This window comes from Patagioenas fasciata, chromosome 1 (genome assembly GCF_037038585.1).
Source record: "Patagioenas fasciata isolate bPatFas1 chromosome 1, bPatFas1.hap1, whole genome shotgun sequence".
Taxonomy (NCBI): Eukaryota; Metazoa; Chordata; class Aves; order Columbiformes; family Columbidae; genus Patagioenas; species Patagioenas fasciata.
The window spans coordinates 128,503,344-128,511,116 of NC_092520.1; positions in this window are offsets into that span (position 1 = coordinate 128,503,344).

Sequence of the window (7,773 nt, forward strand, 5' to 3'; positions counted from 1 at the left end):
GGCTGGTCCTGGAGAAGATGACACAGAGTCGCTCCACAAGATCACTAAGCCAGGCTCACTGATCATCCTTGCACCAAATTTGAGACACCCCACAAGATCACCAAACCAACGTGGCTGTTGCAGCTTTGCTCTGTCTTAAAATTTTGGTGGAAAGAGACTCTTTTGATATCATCTACTTTATTCCACTGCTTATAGCAGGGCTAGCTTTGGCACTGGACTCACCTCCCAGGTCAGGCCAGGATACCTTCCTCACCTGTGGTATTGCTCACCGGGCACTTGGCCGAGCTGTTTCAGTACTCTGACTTAGGATTATTTTTTTTTTTAATTGTTATGTGAGTTTTCTGCCAGCTTGGCATGCTGGAACAGCTTTTTCAGAGCCAGCATGAGTAAGAGGGTGGGACCAGGGAGAGCATGACTGTAGCAGCCAGCGGTTAGATTGGCTTGGGCGATCATGAAACCACAACATCCGGAGCAGTGGGCAAAGGGGAATCTCCTGGCGGCTGAGAGGCTGGCGGCTGGAGCCACAGCACTCGCCAGTCCCCAGAAGGTGCTGGGGCATTGGTCATCCCCAGTAGTGCAAAACTTCCTCCTGGGAGGAGCAAGGATTAGCTCTGTGTTCTTCAGCAGGAGTCACATGAAGGCAATTGTTGATTTATTTAAATAAAAGGAGTTGGCAGCCTAATCAGTTTGGAAATTAATTTCCTTATTAGTTTGGGGGTTTTCACTTGCTCATGAATATTCACAAATGCTCATCTCTTTTTTTTTTTCTCTATGTAATTTATTTTTGTGATTGTCAGATCACCTTTGAAGGTGACATTTCTCTCCTCATTCTACAACGCAGCAAATGCATTCTATCTTATGCCTTGGAAGTGGAACACTGGCCTGATGCTGATTCCTCTTTCACCTCTTCTTTGCTCCAGAGTCCCCTGTAGCCTCTCAGCTTTCCTCCATTCTCTGCATGCTGCCTAGAAAAAAATAAGACTGACAGTCTCCTCTGAGAAGAGGGCTGGCCTAGGCTTGATAACTGGGAGAGTTTGTCAAGATGCCCTATACCGGACAAGGAAAAGCCCTAATTGCAAGCTGAGAAGTGGGACAAAGTGGTTAATTTTTTCTTACCCTGCTGAGAGCTTTCTGCTCCCCCTCCCACCCCGTGCTGCCGAGCACCCTTCAGTAGCACGTGAGGCAGCGTGACTAACATCTGTCACAGACACTTGATTTCTCTTATCTCCTTTCCTTAGGAGGAGGCAAAAATCAGAGAAATACAGGTGTGCGTCTCTGGAGAGTACAGCTGATCTCTTCACCCTCTTTCCCAGCTCTCTGTTGACCCCTTTTCACTTGTCCTGCCTGCCCTTACTCCTTCTCTGCACCAAGGCAGGGCATCTTGTCTCTCACCGCAGGTTTCTCCCGGGTGAGGTGTGCCTGTACCCTACGTGTCTGTGCTTTGGGCTTCTGGCATTTCCTAACATCTACCAGCTGCGCTCAGCTGAGGACTGTGGTGGGTAAAAGCCCACATACAGTCTCTGATGCTGTGGGAGGAGCAGTTTGGGCAGCAGGGGTGTGAAGAGGTGCCATCCTTCCCCGCTGCTCTGGCATGGGGGTGAGCTTGGCCAAGAGCCAGCCTCTGGACAAGTGGCAACATGCATGTGACGAAGACCCCCAGGCCCAGTGGCTGCTGGCTCATTTCTTTACAAAACTAAGCTTTGGTGCAGTCTCCATCTAGACAACTACTCATCGTTCATCTCAGGGCTCAGAGCTGTGGAAGCAGGGGCTGCCGTGCTGCACCAGCCATGGGATTTGCCCAGCAGCACCGCTAGCCTGGGCTCATAGCTGGAAAGGGGGTGGCTGAGAGAGGTTTATGATTGTGTGGCAAGAAAATAAGCCAGCAGCAACATAAAAGTGACTGCAGGAGGTAAATGAGCCCTGGAAGGGGTGGTAGGTGGAGGTTAGTGGGGTCTCCCTCGTGGGAGCAGAAGGATGCAAGCAGCACAGCCGGGTGCCCATTGCCTGCTGAGGGCACCACCTCCTGCCAATCTCAGAAAGAAAAGGTATGGAGAAAGGCAGCTGAGCCCAAAGTTACCACAGCAGTTGCTCTCTCACAGCCTTTGTAACAAACTCTTCTACAGAGCTTTGACCCAAGAGGGTGGCAAACACGCACCTCCACACTGGCTGCCTGCTCCATCTCCCATCCTTATTACCTCCTCCACAGCCACATCTGACTATCACGTCCCCACCTCAGCTCTTCCCATTTTTCAGCTCATCTGATTTCTATATCTCCCTCCTTCCTCGCCACCCTAACATAAGGCACCCACCCCTGGGCCTTCAATGATGACTATAGACCATCCGCTCATGTTGCCACTGTATGCTCTATGCCTTTTGTCTACTGTCTGTGTGTAAACTGCCCTATTCACACAGGCCATCCTGTTATTACAGGTGGTATTTTGTGTCACGGGATCCTGCTTGGCTGTCTTCTAGGGCTGGTAGACCTGTCCTGACGTGTTCAGTAAATTGCCTCCAGTGGTACCTGAATTAGTTGGGGGTACGTGAGCAGTAAGCAGAGATGGACAGATGGGCTTGGAAGGTGTGATGTTGTAGTGACACACATTTTAATGATGGAGCCTGTTCATTCTGGCTGAAATCTTCATCTGCTTGTGGGGCAATATTAGGTTTATCCTGAAGGTGGTATTTTAATCTTGTGAGTACATTTCTCAGCAAGGCGTGTTGTCCTCACTCTTTCAGGGAACTGACATCTTTCTGGCAATCGGCTGATTAAATCCCCTGGCAGCACACAGCAGAGAGCATTTCAGCACGTCATTCCTGGCTTTTTTTTTTTCAGCTGCATGGAAGTAAATTGCATCTTCTCCTGCTCAGTAACTTCTCTGGTTAGTGTTGTTTAAGGTTTTAGAAATACACAGTAATGGAGAGTTATAGTGTGTGTTATCCTGCGCATGCTTGCTTGTCTCAATCATAGTATTTTCTTGGCATCTACTCTCTTACAAGCAAGGAGCAGAAACCACACACTTGGGATACACTTTTGAATTAGAAGCATATACAACAATGATCTGCTGCTTTTTCACTGAAAGAATTAGGTTGCTCTGGAACTGAGGGCACAGGGGTCCCTGTTGGGTAGGAATGTGGTAACCGGGAATTGATCAACCTTAGCTACAAACTGAGTTCGTTTGGCTGTTTTAATAAGGGCGGTTAGTAACCAAACCTTCTGACCAATAAAAATCCCATAATTTGGAAGGAGAAAAAAGTGTCACTGGATGTGTCAAGGCAACCAGAGAGCTGTGCCTGAGGAGCTTCAGCAGAGGGCAAAAGTCACAGTCATGTCAGAAGTGCCTAAGGGGGATCTCTCTGGCATGGTCACAGCCAAAGTACACAAGACACATGCAGGTAAAACCTGTTCCAGTGGGATGATAGCTTCTCCGTGGTGATAGCCTGAACAGGCTTAAACAAAAATCGATTTTATTAGATCACCACAAAAAGTCTCGAGAAGCATTTTGAACATGATTCAGCAGTGAGCCCTTTAAGCAATTGAGGAACCCTGCAGCTTAGGCTGCATTAGCAAAAGTGTAGCCAGCAGATCAAGGGAAATTATTATTCCCATCCACTTGAGAGTTGTGAAGCCCCACCTGGAAGATTATGCCCAGGGCTGACTTCTCAGAACGAGATAAATATTGACAAACAGCAGCATGGCCAGCAAAAGGATCCCATGATGGAAACCTAGAGCACACAATACACAAGACAAAGGCTGTGGGAGCTGGATTTATTCAAGACAGAGTGCTAGGGGGGCATCTAATCACTGTCTACTCCTACCTGAAGGAAAGTTGTAGAGAAGATGGAGCCAGATTCTAAGAAGGGGCACAGATAAAGGACAAGAAACAATAGACATGAATTGCAACAAAGTATATTCAGAATTCTGAAAAGTGCTTCTCCTTGGGGGTTGTTCAGCAGTGGAAAATGTGCCTAGAAAGTCTGTGGAATATCCACACTTGGAGATATTCAAAAGTTGTGTGAGCAAGGCCCTGAACAACCTGGTCCAGCTTTGGAGTTACCCTGCTGTGAGCAGGAGATTGGACTAGAGACTTCTGGAGGTCCCTTCCCACCTGATTTTTTTTCTGTGGATCTGTGATTTTGGGCTGCTGATCTGTCATGACTCAATGTTCAGTGTCTTTATAATGTTGTAAGCCAGAATGGTAGTGCGCTTGCTTGGCCCTGTGGAAATGCATCTATGTTGACAGCAGCATTATCATCTGTAAAGCCCTTTCATGTGAACATCTCTTCAGCTAGCTTGCCACCCTCTGTATTCTTACTCAACCCATCCTACTTCTGTTCCAAGTGCAGATGAATCTCCTAACAGTAGGACCTGTTTGGTTTGGGGGTAACTCCCTAAGCTGTGACATCCATATTCTGAACAGCAGCAGCCACCAAAATATCATTGAAAACTATATTGCAAGATCTAGGAATTTTTTCCCCCACCACTACCTTTGCCTCTTCAGAAGCAGAGAAACTTTAATATCTCCTTTGCATTCTTGGCTTAGGTGTCTGCATGTTTCTATACAGTCAGATAATCAGTAGTGAGTTTCAGGGGATCTCTGTTCTCATTCAGAAGTTACACAGCCACTTCTCAAGTTCTCCCTTTTTGAAAAATGCACCTGTCTGCTAGCCTGAACTGCAGCATTTGATCCCCCAGGAGAGCACAGTGGTGGGTGCTTGGTTGATGCACTCCTTGTGCCACATTCAGTGCTCACCACAGTGTTGCTAAAGCACCTCTGGGTCTTTACAGCTGCCTCACATCGTTTCTCAATAAGAAGGATGATGCTGAAAAAGGTTGGAAAAGAGGATAGAAGAAAGGGTGGAGAAGAGTAAATTATTGCATTAAGGTGGAGGCAAAACCCAAGAAGCTCTACCATAGCAAGACTGGAGCTCACCAGCTCAACTCTGTATTTGAGTTTTTTTCAAAACTGGCTGAGGAAACTGCAGGTTTGGGAGCATGGATTTGCAGCATATCCATCAAATTCAGGGTAAGCATGCCAGGGCTGGAAAAAGGGAGCTATATTTCAGGAAGAGAGAAAACAAAGTACTCTGGGCAGCTGCAAACCCATTAGTCTAGTCTCAATAGAGCATAAGGTTAAGAACAAATTACAGAAGGAAAACAAAATTAAAGCTACAGCAGTAAGTGGAAAATGGAATCAAATACAGAATGGGTTTATCAGCAAAAGCACTATATGCCCTTAACTTGATCCTTTTCTTTACCTCCTTTCCCTTACCTGGATGAGTAAAAAATAAATCTGTAAATCTAATCTAGCTGTATTTCAGTAGGGCATTTGATACAGTAAAGGCTGGAAGGCAGCTAGATAGGCTGAAGTGAAAGGAATTAGTAGGAGAATTTTAGATGGGTAAAGTGCTGGGGAAAGGCAGATGACATGTGGAGTCAAAAGGGAACTGCCACAATGGAGGAATGTTACTGGCCTTGGGAATCATTCTGCTTGCAGTAATGGGTCTAGCTCAGCAAAAAAGCAGCATGAGAAGGAAGTTTGCTGAGTAAATGCATTTAGAAGAATGATTCGCAATCTGGAGGGTAGAAGTGTGAGGTCCTGCTCTTTGCTTCTGCTAACAGTCTTTTACACACAGAGATTCACTGGTTAGAAATGACAGAAGAAAAGACAGATCTGGGTGCATTCATCATTCACAAGATTATTATGAAGCTCCGATGTGACGGGATCACAAAGACAACAGCCTTAAAGAGATCATTACGTTAATCTTATTTAGGATGCTACGTACAATTTGTCACCCATATTCAGGAGTGGGCTTGGGGCTGGCAGCAGTGTGGGGGAGACAGAATAACAGAGTCTGTCTCTGTGCCTCCTCCTGCTCTCCCTGTGAGCAGACGTAGAGAGAGTTGGCTTCTTTAGCTTAGCAAAAGGCTGAGATGGGTGAACTTCTCTCTAGAAATCTATTTTACATACAGGGATATGCCAAGCAAAATGAGCCATTATAGAAGGGAAGGAGTTTGGCCATGATTGAGTCCGGCAGTCCTTTTCTCTTCGGAGTTTGGCTCTTTTTGAGGCTGCACAGATTTACCTCTCTCTGCAATTTGCTGTGCTTCTTTGGCAGGCAGAGCAGGTTAGCACAACAAGCATAGCACTACAAGAAAAGAGATGCTGAACACAGGCCCACAAGCCCACATTTTCTTGCTCCATCCCCCAAAGAGTTTTTCCTCAAAGTATAAGAGATCAGTCCAAAGCCTTGTGTTCTCTATACAGGTGACTGCTTGTGTTTCTTCCACATAACAACCTGCTCCCATAAGCTCTCTGAGGAAGGAAATTTAAAACCCAGAGCCAAAAGGGTTTAGTCGTGCTGGTTTTCAACATCAGAGGGATAAGTGATGGGTGTGGAACCTGGTTTACATCTGGACAGGGTTAGTGCTGGTCTAACGTCTGACTCGGGGGGACACAGTAAGTACAGCCTGCTGTGGCTTGCTTCTGCCAATGATTTCTGAGGTTTATTTAATTTAATTGGGGGAAATGAAATTGGGACAAGACCTTGGGCAATCATCTAATTCATCCTTCTGACCCAGCGACAAGATTAAGTAAGCACAACTCATCCCTGACAGATATTTGTTGAACCTGTATTCAACAGCCTCTAGTGACAGGGGTCCCTTGGCCAATCTAGTCCAGCATTTTATTGCTTAATACTTAAAAAGCTTTTCCTACCACACATCTTACGCTTTCACTGATGAAAATGAATTTGTCGATTTCCATGGCCCCATTGGAAAGTGCCTTTCCGCTCCAACAGTGCAATGTTCCCGAAACAGCTGCATGCACTTTTTGGCAATTGCCTGCACCTTTTGGCCATTCCTACTGTAGTGGTTTTTTTTTTCCGTAGTTTGTTTGTGAGACCTTCATGCCTTTTGCTGTATCAAAAGCCTTGAAGTCGAGACATATCACATCTACTACATCCCCTCGAGTCTGCTAGGCCAGTTACCCTGTCAGAGAGTGAGATTAGATGGGCTTGACGTGATCTTCCTGATGAACTGATGTTGGAGGTTTTTTTTCAGGTTTGAAGCACACACTGGAGGGGAAGCTAGTTCAGACATACAGCTGCTGCCTGACAAGGATGAGAAAGGGATGGGTGGAGAGCAACTTGGGGCTGTGGCAAGCTGAAGGGGCAAAACCAGCCAGGATAAAATGAAGTGCTGGACAAGTAGTCTGCAGTTCTGGGGATAACAGAGTCTGCCAGGAGCCCCTTAGGTAAGCACCAAAAGCCTGGAAGGACGGTCTACTACAAGTGTTTTAACAGTCTGTAACATCAGGGATGCATCAAGCCTGTGCACCGTGATCCCCTCTGGAATTCATTAGACTCAGACACACTGAGAGGTTTTCAGAGTAACAGGATGGGGCTGCATCACTCTGGGCGGGTTTTTGGGTTTTAGCAGCTCTTGCCTCTTTATTGTATCCCAGAGCTTTCCCAGTGTCTGGAGCAGAACTCTTTCGACAGAGCTACCACATTTCAGGTAAACACAATGTTCAGGGAAATAATTTTTCAGATGTGTTTACAGCATCATCGGGAAAACTTACCAGCTGCCTTGCTTCCTCTCGCTGTACTGCAGACAGCTTATCTCCCTGGATTACTTCATCATCCTCCTCATGTTGTAGTTCCCAAAGAGCTAAGCTCAGCAGCAGTAGGTGTTACCTAGTCACAGCACATCTTGCAAGCTTTCCACTGTTTCTCAATCCATATCACATACCTGGACACTACTTTTTCCCCAGC